Source organism: Sesamum indicum, linkage group LG6, assembly GCF_000512975.1.
Source record: "Sesamum indicum cultivar Zhongzhi No. 13 linkage group LG6, S_indicum_v1.0, whole genome shotgun sequence".
NCBI lineage: Eukaryota > Viridiplantae > Streptophyta > Magnoliopsida > Lamiales > Pedaliaceae > Sesamum > Sesamum indicum.
The window spans coordinates 24,135,627-24,147,859 of NC_026150.1; the positions used below are offsets into that span (position 1 = coordinate 24,135,627).

General features: G+C 29.7%; 1 pseudogene; it reads right to left on the minus strand.

Annotated features, from left to right (window-relative positions):
• LOC105165709 overlaps positions 1 to 3,215 on the minus strand; it is a 5,818-nt pseudogene extending 2,603 nt beyond the window's left edge.

Below are 12,233 nucleotides of genomic sequence, written 5' to 3' on the forward strand. Positions count from 1 at the left end.
CAATTGAAAATTATACCAATTATTACAAGATAGATGAATGTGGATCATTTCATGAATCTCGGATGAAATTATAGAAAAGAATAGCCAAATATTAGAGAATAAAAATAGTTGACTAGTATTTTTATTCATTGATATTGAGCCTGCAAATATTAGATAATGCACAAAAAAAAAAGCAGAGAAGTCCAGTCTTTATTTCAAATTAGTGATATATTTTGCGTCACATAGATATGTTGTGTATATAATATTCATATTATTTTATACATTTAAAAACATCTTATAATGCAACATTCAATGAGAATAGAGGACTCAGAACTACCAGGGTGGTAGGTACTTGAAGAAAGTCCTGCGTTGAGGGGGTAATTAATACGATAGAGTAATACGGACCATACGGAAGGAAACGGCATGATCTTGTAGGTAAAATGTACAGTTGAAATTAAATGCTTGAGGTGGGAGTGAGACAATTAAAATTTTCAAAGACCGTCGGTGGAGGCAAGTCCACAATAACAGACATATACAGTGATCATTTAATTAGGAAATGGTGTACTGGCAGTGTCAGTTGTCCAGCTCCTAGATCTGCCTGAATGTGGTTAGATCTGGTTTTCTCTTGACCTGCTCGGCCTGTACCTATTTTGTACCCTCGCATTTGGGTAATTCCCAATTATTAATCAAGAAATCTAAATCAATTAAATATTTAAAAAAAGGACTTATGAAAAATTTTCACTGCAACAAAGTGTTTAGATTAATTTTTTAGAACATCCTATAAGTATTTGGTAAAGTTCTGATCCAAGGAGCTTATAAAATTTTAAAATTAGGCGTTAAAAATTTATATACTCATTCTAAGAAACGCTGAATACAATCTAACACTTTGTATGTTCTGAAAGTATTCTAATAAAATATATAAACTTATAAGATTCTTAAATAAATTTAACCAAACGCTAGAAACTGACTAATTGGTTCCGGTCTAAGATCTTTTATCCTCCTGGCCATGGTGTGAGTCTCATTTGTACTCATGATGGTGCAAACTTTCACAGGTAACTCCAGATAAGCCATGCACGAAGACAAACAGTGAAATGAACCCAATACGTATATACAATGATCTACAGATGCAAAATAAAGAAATAAAAAAACCAATTAATGTGAATGAAAAGAAAAGCTTATCCAAAATCGGACAGACAATGAATGTGGCGCATAAAGGCAGTCTAAGAGTACATGAAATATTGATAAGAGAGGAAAAAGACAGAGAAACAAATCAAAATGCGAGATGCACGGATCTCCCAACACAGGCATGTGATTTAGCTGCCACCCCAAAGATTTATTAGCCCAATCCCGAACCAGAAAGATATAAAGTTTTGGCCCAAACATTATCATAATCAAACAGCCCTTCCTTTAACTTGAATAATAAATAAGAATTCATGTTTTCAGCTTATTGAGACAATACGAATACTGCATCATCAGTAAATTTATACCTTGTACTATAAATTATTGAATTATTAATTACTGCAAATACTTTAAGATGGTAAGGTGAAGTATATACAGAACAACACATGATATTCTTTCATGTACCATGTGCATATTCCACAAGACAACAGTTGGATCTTTTCTTACAAAATGATACTGCATAAATATGTAATATATACATGTTATTTGTATCAAATCTTATTATTTATATATTTAAGAAAATATTTTAATCTACAGCGTGTATTTGTATATTAAATAGAGTACAAAAACATGTTATGGGATCTGAAATTACGAAAAGGGGCATCTGAGGACGGCAGGCTACAAATGGTCAGGTGATCACGCAAGTAGAATTATACTAATGGATTTCGGGTAGGTGGGAATTGAATGCCACGCATTAAAGGGTCCTGCGGGAGACTATGTACGGATCATGTGAGGGTTCCCTTCCACTTCTGTCTGCTACGTCCAATACCGATATGATCATTAATTGGAAACACATGATTTCTGGGAGAGAAGTGTATTTTAATCAAGCGGCTGGGAGTTAATTCTGTATTCCCCTAAGATTCCAAGTGAAGAGAAACTGACTTACATATCGACCATGGCAGCGACGGCTTCTGGATCATCCACTGCATCTTCATGCTTAAATTCCTCTAATCTGTCAATGAAATTAAGTTTCCATAATATCATTAATTCTATCAATGCAGATATTTTTACTTTAACGATAACAATTTATCGATTTCAATAAATAGTTATTGGTTATTTATAAATTATTTTCTGATATTAATAATTAATATACTGATTGTTTAATTGATTTATTTCAAAAGAAATTCCTCAAAACTGTAAATTTCTGTACGGACAATTTAGTAAAACAGATTAATCCTGATTCTTGTATACTTATCTTCTTCGTATGGGTGTGAGTTCGAATTGAAAATTAGTGCTCAAAACTCGGAACGGCCACCAACTAAAAGAGCTTGTCAATTGAAAGATGGCAATTTGGACTAGGAACTGAAAATGGACAATTTTAAAAGACTTTTTGCTCCTTCCAAGTAGAGTGCTATATTAAAAGAGGGAGCGGGAATTTATGGAAATCCGTAGGGACAATTAAGACAATGCATATAAGTTGTCATGCGAGTTGAATTGAGAGTAGGTGACCGGAAGGTTAAAAGCTGCTATAACAGAAAAAACGATCTAGATTTTCCAGATCCATATTTTCCAGATTTTTCGACGCAATTTCTCGTGAATTACATCCTTCGGTGGTGAATGGATGTGCATTATTTTCTACGGTGTAGATCAATTCTAAAGATCAAAAACCGAAGTTGAGAGATATACTGAAAGGCTGAAACAGGGACGCCGGTAGCTGACCTTTCCGCCGTTGTGGAGTTTGTCAAGCTCTTCAGCTGCCTACTTTCCTCACCGCTGTAAAAAAACATCATAAACCACAAGATATTTACAAACTAATGATTCAAAACTGAAGCTTTGAAAAATCTGAAAATCAGCTTCTGAATAAGCATAGGAATTCCAAAAACTAGAATACAAAACGACACGCTTTCAACGAGAAACGACGCTTCCTTCAGCTTCAAAGCTGATCAGAATGCCAGTAAAATTACCTTTCCTTACGAGCAATCGCATTGACAAACAGCAGCGCAGTGAGGAATGCAATGAGTCTCAGAGAAACCGCCATGGGTGAGAGCTCGAGAAAAACTCTTCTTATTTCTCTCTCTAAAACGAAGTTTCGCTCTCTAAGAATACAATGTGCCTGTCTGGCGCGAGCTCTATTGCTCCATGTTGCCTAATTTCGTCTCCATTCATTTTCTATTATACCTATTACATATGTAATCAAGTTATATCATTTATTTTTAATATTTTACACAAATACTCTGCGTATTATGAATAGGGTTAAATGTAATTTACCCCTTTATTATGTGAAATAAGCAAATACACCCATATGATAAAATAATATGCAAATGACTCCATGTATTTTAAAAAATAAAGCAGAATACCCCCTATCAATGGTTTAGATAGAGGGGTAATTTGCTGTTTTTTCCAAACCATTGGGAGTAATTTGCTATTTTATTTTTTATAAGAAATTTTTTTGTTCATTTCTCATATCACGTGAGTGTAAATTGCATTTTTTTCATTGTGAATATACTAAAATTTGTGGGAAGTTATAAAATTTAAATTAAATGTTTTTTAAAATTATAGTTTAAACTAAGCTAAATGAATGTGTTTGCAAATACAACTTTTGCTTATGTTTATCTTAAATTAGAAAAAACATTACAATTTTAGTCGCAAAATATAAGGTGGTTTGAAATATTAGTCTCATACTTTCTAAAATAGCCAATATTAGTCTCACACTTTAGGAAAACGTTGCAAAGTTAGTCCCGCCGTAAAAAAATCACAACGTTTCGAACTAACTATGCAATAATTTTTTAAAGTATCGGAGTAACTCTGCTATATTTGTTTAAAGTATGAGACTAATATTGCAATAGTGGGACTAACTACAATATTTTTTTAAAATATGGGACTAATATTGGCTATTTAAAAAAGTATGGAACTAATATTATAAACTACCCTACATTTTAGGACCGAAATTGCAATTTTCTCCCTAAATTAAGTTAAAAATTGTAAGCTGGTGAGCATATACTTATCAGAGTTTAAGGTATTTTTGTAAATTATGATTTTTTACTCTTAACTATTTTTTGAATATTTCATAAATACTACATTTAAGTAATGATTAAAATACACACCTATCTTGATAGGTAATTTCATAAATAAATTAATAATATCCTGATTTTATTATCAATAAACATTTTTTTATTTATTTGTAACTATTAATTATTTCTAAACACTCCCGACTTTTGCATATTAATCACTTATTCTTCTATATTAAAAGTAAATAATTTTGAGAAAGTATAAGTTTTCACAAACGCCCCCCTCTTATGAATTTTATTTACTAATTTTTAGATTCAATTTTAATATTAAATTATTTAACCAATATTATGTTATGAGTAGTCATATTCTAAGTACGTTATGAATATATAAAATAATGCATATATAGTTATAGAAAAAAATGCAAGCAATCCCCTTGTGATATCGCAATGAGCAAATTACCTCATTATGAAAAAACAAATAGCGATTTACCTCCCTGTATTTTTTTAAAATACAACAATTTACTCCCCCTATGATTTTTAAAATGAAGCAATTTACCCCCTTGTATAAAGAGGTAAATTGCTTCATTTTAAAAAGTATATGGGGTAAATTACTATATTTTTTTTTATAAAGAGGTAATGTACTCATTTTCAATATCACAGGGGGTAAATTGTTATTCATCCTATAGTTATGTATTGCTAACTCAGTTTTAATTAAAATAAATAAATTTTTCATAACTAAAAAAATCATTTCATGAATTTGCTATTCAACCACTACGACCTACACATGGAAATATTGTAACTACAACTTAATGAATTTACATTTATTTTTTAAAGTATATATTACAATTACCTCATAAATTTTAATTATTAATAATTAATTTATATTAATTATTAATATTAAAGATATATAATTGACCAACAACTAAGATTAAAGGTTCGTTTGGTTCAAGTGAGAGGAAAGAAAAAGTGAAAAAGGGAGGGAAAAAATAATAGTTTCCCTTCAAGTTGTTTGGTATATTTAAAAAGGGAGTAAATCTCAATACTTCTCCTTATTTGTTACGAATAAAAACAGATTGAGAAAAAAAATCTAATTTTTATAATTTTACGGATTAAACCTTTCTCCTTTTATTTTGTTTTTGAAAATAAACAAGTTAATATTATAAAAAATTAATTTTTAGTATATAAAACATTTTAAAAATCTTATTAATAGAAATATTCATGAAACAAGGATAAGAATATTTTTTATTAATAGAAACTATTTGTCAAATCAAAATGAGCATTGTCTCTAAATTATTCAATTTAAATAAAATAAAAATTACTATCAATGCCCTCAAATAAAGACATTAAATTCAAATATCAGCACTTTTATTGATTTAGTTATCTTTTTAAAAGATTATGTATCAGTATTATCAGTATGAATGAGAAAATAATTGAAGAAAAATTATATATATGAGTAATAGAGTAAATAAATATAAATATATATATATATATCTTTTTTTTATTCTTTCTCCCAATTTTAAATGAAAATAATATTAAACTCCAGAAGAGTTACATATACATTCAATTTTACTTCTTCCCAATCTATTCACACTAACCAGATACAAAATTGATTCGTATACATCTATTTTTACTTCTACACTTTTTGTACACCAATTTTTCATCCCAATCAAATAAATTATAATATGTACACATTGATGGGACTCGAATTCAAAATTTTGTAGTTAGAGGGCCTCAATTTTATCAATTAAATTACATCTAATTGGCAATGATTTGTACTTAACCTCTCTTTGTATTGGCAAAAGAAAAAAAGGAAAATTCTCTCATGCTCTCTCTCATCCTTTGACTAAGCTGCCGCTAACTGACTCAGGCTTTACTCTGTGTGTGTGTGTGTGTGTGTCGGTGTGTCACGTGCCCGTGCCGGGGCCGGACCATTCCCTTCCCCTCGCACCCACAATGTGATTGTGAACATATCGACCCCATTCATTTACCACGACTCCAAGTCCACGTGGATGGATGCCTTCCCCTCACAATAACTCAGTTCACTATCTTTATTAATTAGTTGTATACTGCACATTCGATATATGAGTATAAAAATTTAATATAAATAATTAAATATTATTTATTAAAAAATTTAAAGTGAATATTTGAGTAGGAGAAAGATAAAAAATATTAACTATAAAAAAATAATTTATAATACACTTGTAAATAAGGGGGAAAATATGAAAATTTAGTGAACGAAAGAAAAAAGCTGACAAAAAAAAAAAGGAAAGATATGAAAAAGGTGTTCTCCCTTACTATATAGCATAGATAGTGACAATTAATTATAAAAAAAACCAATATATTAAAAACATTTAATAAATTATTTATGTGATGAAAATACTAATCAAAAACTATAAATTTATAATGCAACTTACGACTTGATCGATGCACCATTGTGTGAAGATTGTCCCTTCTGATTTTGTGGGAGTATCATTAATTTGTATTGAAAAGACGTCGCGCCAGATCCTTGAGATTTATACGGGACTCTTGTCTACATCTCTATCATAATTGACAAGATTTTTTTGAAAAACAGCTTGTAATATTTAAAATTTCAAAAGTTATAATTCATGCAATATATGGAAAAAATAAAAATACGTAAGAGAATAGTAGTTATAAATCAGCTAAAGCTGGTTAAGGTATGGACTATGGAGGGCACATGCGCCTATTCGCCACTAATTGAGGAAAGGAAACCAAACAAGTCTCCCACCAAATTTGGCTGCGGAGTAATTTGCGTTATTTGATCAACAGCCATACACACCTTTCTGCGTTATTTGTGAAATTTTTATTTCAGCAAATTATTGCTTTCTGTTTCAAAAAATGAAACAAATTACCCCAATTCAGTAGTTTAGATAGGAAGTAATTTGCTTCTTTTTTTCAAAATACAGGAGATAATTTGTTATTTTATTTTTCACATAGGGTATTTTGCTCATTTTTTATATCACATAGGGGTAAATTGCATTTTTCGCTTATATTGTATGAAGATTTATAACTCGGTCATGATGCATTTAAATTCTAATATGTATGAACTCATCACAATCATCCGATTAGTTTGGTGTTCATGATTCAAGTAAAATCATACAGTTGGAGAATATCTATATATAAATTGTCTCCTTTTATGGAGCAAGTATAACTTTTACTACGACCTTCTATATATTTCTTTTACCTGACTTAAAAGCATCGAATAGTCATAACTATTTTCTTCTGGTTGTGGTTCTGATTGTAGTTTGATTTTGTAGGCTTTGGAGCTCAGATAATCGAGCCGTATCCTATTTATTGAAGTCAATAATCTTCTAAATTCATTTTCAAAGATCTTAACCCGATTTCTCGACACAACACCATCCTCCAAAAAATTCTATTAAATTTAAATTAATTACATGTCAAGTACAACATTATTACTATGTAATTAAGACGACAAATATATTAGACATCCACCGACCCCTCTTATACTCTACACACCTTTAACGTGCACCTGGATGCGTTGATTTTTAAGAAGGCATAGCAAGCCACAGTTTTTTAATGTAATGTTTGAATATCTACCACCGTATGTTCTGTAATTTGTATATCTAGAAGTATTTTAATATAGACTTATATTAGTATTACTGTGTAATAAATATTTTTAAATAATTAAAATATTATATTTTTGTTTTCTTTTTCTTTTTACAGAAAAAGTTATACAAATAATGTTGATATTTAATCAATAGAATTTTTTTTATTCATGAATAATATAATTAATAGTGATATTTATCTTAATAATAAAATATTAGTAGGAAAAATATTTATTGCTTTTTGTAGGCTAATATTTATATATATTACATAGGGATGGCAAATGGGCGGGTTGGGTCGGATCCAAACGGATTGGGTTTAAAATGAGTTTGAATCAACGGGTTGGAAATATATTGGGTTGCAAATGAGTCGGGTTTGTTGATGATATTCATATTTTTATATTTAATATTTGTAAAATTTAAAATTTCAGATATAATAATAAGATGATAATATTTTTAATATGGTTAAATCTGTATTATTCATTGTTTATGGATAGTAATCAGGTTACGTTAAAAATTTATTCGTGAAATATAAAATGAAAAACTTGCAAACTATTAAAAATACTGTATTTTTTTAAAACAAATCATGAGATGAATAGTTGTGCGATCAATTTCTCCATGATTTTTCTAAAATTGAATTGTGAATTTTCAACCGCGATAATAATAGTCCATGTTAGACAATTATAAATTATTATTAGATATTGATATTTGATGTGGTCATTGAAATTTATAATATAATTGTATACTATCAGTTTATTAAAAAAAGAAAAAAGATTTTTAAATGATCACATATGAATTGCAAGTTTTGACTATTTTATAAAAATTTTCACTTTCCTTTAATAAATTACTTATTATTTTTAAAATTTATTGTTATATATTATATATTTTGAAAGATTTATAAATTTTTATTAAATTAATAAATATGTTATGATGAGAGCGAAAAAATAATCCCACTCAAGATTGAATATCTCAACCAATTCATCCACAAAACGCATTAAAATCTGGCTCAATGGAGTGAATGAAGCACTCACTATCACCATTTTTCACATTATTATAGTTGAAAATTAAAATGACAGCTTGCACTATGGATTAAAATCCTTTTTTGATCTCGTTAAAAAAGATTATTTTTTATTTTTGGTATCATAATTATGATGAGTGTCGTTTTTAGTTTATAAAACATTTGACACACTTTTTTGATCTCAAATTAACGGCAGAGGCCATGTGCTTTGCACGTGGCCATTAACTCCTATTGGCTCACGTGATTTTGACTTTAAAAATCATGTTTAATGGTACAAAAAAATAACACAAAAATATATTTTTTTTGTACATTAAAAGAAAAAAAAATATTTTGACCTATTTGACCGCAAACTATAAGAATTTTTTTTATTTTTTTCATGTATCGAAAAAAAAATTCTTATAGTTTGTGGCAAAAGTTGATCACAATATTTTTTTTTCTTTTAATGGTACCAAAAAAATACATTTTTGTATTGTTTTTTTTAGTAGTTTTTCTATTTATAATAGGGATAATTATATTTATACCCCTAACTTATGGAATATTTATATACATCACTTATATGTTTTGATAATTACATATACATCCATTAAAAATAAGGTTATTTACACAAATTATTCATATTTTCGAAAAAAATACAGATACACCCTCCAAAATTATCAACGTCATTACACAAGCTATTCATAACTATTTATTGTTAGTGGTGGTTTTGTAATTATGCAAAATAATTTATCTCTTTATAATATTAATAAACTAAATTAATTGTTATTGAGAGAGAGAGAGAGAGAGACTGAAATTATGGACGTCATGGATTGATCTTGTTTGATGTCATGAAAGTGGCAATTGCATCATTAATTACGTCAATATTTCGGCAAATCGATCAATATTTTAATATTATAATTTTCAAAATCAATTAAATTTATACCAAAAAAAAAAATATAATAGAAAAATAAAAATTCACATATCTGAGGAAATTTGAATATATGACCACAACACTTGATTGTTATTGTAAGCCCCTTGTAATAATTAATTTTACGCATAAATAATATTAAGTTCGACTACAATTTTTCATACAGTATTCTTTTAAAACATTCAATAGCCCAAACATATTAAAAGCTATTTGTGTGTGACTTTTTAAGTTTATTTTTCAATTAGATTTGGGTTAGTGTCTAACACAATTTAATTAATAATTTTTTATTAACCCTTAATCAAGAAAACTCGTTATCATGGGTGGCCGTCTAGCAATGATCCATGGCACTAGAGACTAGGTGAATGACCGTGTGAACATTTAGACTCTCGAGTCCATACGGGTACAGTTCTTCTATCTACCGTCTCTTGACAGTAATCTAGGGCATGGAATTTGTCGTTGATTTCCATCCTAAACTACGCATCTATGTTTTAATCCTTGAGACCGCTTTACGCTTAGTTGATCAACACATGAACCTGTTTTTCTATTCGATCGACTACTGTGACCACATGTTCATAAAGCGTGATTGCGTCTCTAAGTGTATAGGAGATACCTCCATCATATGCTAATAGGGGACGAATCTTCTTTTTGGAACTCACCGTCCTTGCTACATACTCCAACTACACTGACGAGCCTTATGATGATTATGTTTGTGACACAATCACCTCTCACATACAACCAAGATATAACAATCGTATGCACATGATTGCCATAATTTCTTAAGTCCGAGAACTACTCCCGTACTATCAGAGTCGGGGATCCAAGTCATACCAACCAAGCCCTTAAAACTTCCATATGACACCCCCCTGAGTCAGTTCAGTCGATTAGATACCTAGTCAATCAACCCACTAAGATCTCATAGGCGCACCTTGTCTGTCACCGATGAAATGCGGCACTTATTAAATGAATGTCACTCTTAGTGCAAGTCCCCATAGATAACTTGATGCCCAATCTCGAGGTTCTCGACTTGGAACGTTTCAAACCCAACTTCTTGGCAGTTGATTTAATGGTAATCATCCAATGCGCGGTCCAACTGCGTGGTTGTTGAAGTGGTTTGTGGGCTTTGTTGTGATGCTCAAGCAAATATGAACATACAGAATGAGCACAACAAATAAAGAAACCAATTAAGTGAATACTCATTTTATTCACTAAATAATATTGCATAATACAGAGTATTGTCTGAATAGATTATATTTATGCCAATCTAATTGGCTTTTGGTCATCTATCCTAACAACAATTACTATGACAACAGACAACACTGGTAAAAGAATTATTATTGGTTATGATTTTAATGGTTATGAACTAAAAATCATGATCAATAACTATTATTAACCATGGTTAAATAAAATCAATATAAAACATAACTTAAAGTTATGATAAATATTTTAGTCATCATCGCAAAAATGACGACCGACAACCCTTGCATGACCATAATCAATTACTATTTACTACAGTTATTTATTTTTAACCATGACAATTGATCATAAACGTTGAATGTTATATTTCATATAATACAAACAACTATTATTAAAACAGACAAACACCCACAATTTAATAGAATTTGCACACAACCTTATGATCATGAGACTGTCTTAACTTTATCAATGGAACCCGACATCGTTAACAAAAGGAAATACAATACATACAATTAAGATTCGAAAAAGAGGTTAATTAATTAAGAGTAAGAGGGCATGAAATTAGTGACATGTGATGGGGGAATCTGGCATTCCTCCTCCATCATCACTTCCGATGCATTGATTAGTAGTACATGGAATTGAATGCCCTTCATTATTAATTAATTAATTAAACTTAGGGTTATCTTCCTTATAAAAAAAATACACTCATTCTTATTCTATTTCTCGTATGTTGCAAAAGCTGAAAATGAAAAGGACGCCTCTAATTATCTTTATACTCCTAATTCTACTATTGGGTCATGAGGTAACGACATCTGGATGCTAATTATCAGCAGTTTTTTGGGGGGTTTCGAGTTGAGTTCGAATCAAGCTTTTAAAGACAAATTGAATATGAAGTTGTCGTTGGAAATTGAGTATTCGACAGAGGATTAATAAGCTGGTCGAGGTGACATATCCTATGAAACTTATATTCATTTTATTTCAAATATTTTACAGTTCGAAGAGTTAGATCTTGTTGCATTTATAACACACTTTTAATGAATGAGTTGTTCGGAGTCTTCATAAATGATTCTATGTATCAGCAAGGGTACGAATATACATGATGAGATTATTAGGAATATTTGGTTTGTGATCGGATCGAACAAAAACTGAATAAATTCTAAATGAAAAAATGCGAATTTTCATCTTATTTGAATATTTTCCTCATTTTTTAAGGTAGAATATATTTTTTAAGGTAATTTAAGGATAAGTCGCATCGCAGTTCATAGTAAATAGCTTATTAGAATTAGGCAAGACCAAAATTATAATTAGGATAAATTATAATTTACATAGACACTATTTATATAATTATGTCTAATTTTAAAGGACATACGTGTTACTTATAACCCTCCTAGGGATAACAAGAAACATGTTGGGGTTTGGCTGTGTAATAA